Below are 1,647 nucleotides of genomic sequence, written 5' to 3'. Positions count from 1 at the left end.
ATAATAATAATAATAATAATAATAATAATGATTATCATTATCATCATCATAATAATAATAATAATAATAATAATCATTCATTTAGCGCTCAAACCATGTTAATAAAGTACACAGGCTCTGAGCGCTACAACAGTGACATAAAACGTTGTTTTCTTACGAAAAGAAAATCTCTTTAATATTCATCTTATCAATTTATCATCTTATCAATTTAAAAACATAAAATAAAAGCCTTCAGGTGATATTTGAATGAATCAAAGGATTTTATCTCCCTTAAACTACTTGGCAAAGCATTCCAGATCTTTGGGCTTTGATATTCAAATGCCCTTTCACCCATTGTTTAAAGTTCCATAGGTGGTAAAAGAAATTTCTTTTTGTCAGCTGATGACCTTAAATATCGAGAAAGTCAAGATCTGAAGGGACGGACGCGGGTGGTTGGAGGACGCCACTGGTAGGACCTACCTTACTTTTCCCCAGCACTAAATGACCAATACTGTGTCGATGTGCTTCTCTTTACTCAAACAAACAAACAAGCAAAGGAAGGGCTTAGTACTTTAGCAATCTACTTCCCCTATGTCTACCGCCCACGAAAAACAGTCTGCCGTCATTTTTAAAAGTACTATAATATTATTATGCAGTTTTTAGAAAGGAGATCTACAAAAACTTAATTTAGTAACCAAGAAAACAAGCTCTTGACAAACATCCCAAGTCAATGTTTTTATGAATACAATTTTGATAATATTATCTTTAAAGCAAATGTTGTTAGGTAACAACATTATTCAGGTTTTTTGGCTCTCCTGTAAAATTGTAAAAACCGCACATAGGCCTGCTACTATAAGCCGCTTACTTTTTAAAATGGCGGCAGCAGTGTGATGCATCTGTTTCAAGACCGATCGTAAAGTCAAGATGCAAAATGCCAAAGATTGGAACACCAAAAACCAAACATTTTTTGAGGTTACATATTATGTACCAGTGTAATTTAGTGTAAACATTCTTTGTACATAATGTCCGCAACATGTATTCGAACACCAATCTTACTAAACAAGGACAGAAATTTCTCATCTATTGAAGTCACACATACAGTAGAACATGCTCTAACGGCCACCTGTCAAAGACAATCACCTGTATATAGCCAACTCTCATATCCCCCATTGCGTTTTTTTCTACTGGGGCCTATTTTAATAATTTTGTCCAAGACGTCCGCATGTCTAAGACAACCACATTTCTCCTTCGTTAAAACAGCACAGAAATGCAATAGTTGAGTTTATACATCATATTTCCACTCCTTTGACCACGAGGAGATTGGTCTTATAGATGTAACTCAATAGAATGATCAAACACAAAATGAGAATAGACGTCTGCTTTCCTCTTGAAAAAAAAAAGGATGGTGATCTGAAGATATAACCTCAAATTACATGGAATGAATTATCTAATTTAACGTATTCATTATTCATACAAGGTATCTGATCCCATACAATCAGCGGATTCCAAGCACTGTCCTTTTAGACATTTTGATTTATAATAATATTACCGCATTTATTATTTTAATATCATTTCATTATTTTACTCAAATCAAATCTATTGTTAGTATTATTGTTTTTGATATTGATGTTATGACTGTGCTGCTGCTGCTGTTGCTGCTGCTGCTGC

This window comes from Aplysia californica, unplaced genomic scaffold (assembly GCF_000002075.1).
Source record: "Aplysia californica isolate F4 #8 unplaced genomic scaffold, AplCal3.0 scaffold00766, whole genome shotgun sequence".
Taxonomy (NCBI): Eukaryota; Metazoa; Mollusca; class Gastropoda; order Aplysiida; family Aplysiidae; genus Aplysia; species Aplysia californica.
The sequence above is the reverse complement of the archived record's forward strand: the minus strand, read 5'-3'. Positions refer to the sequence as shown.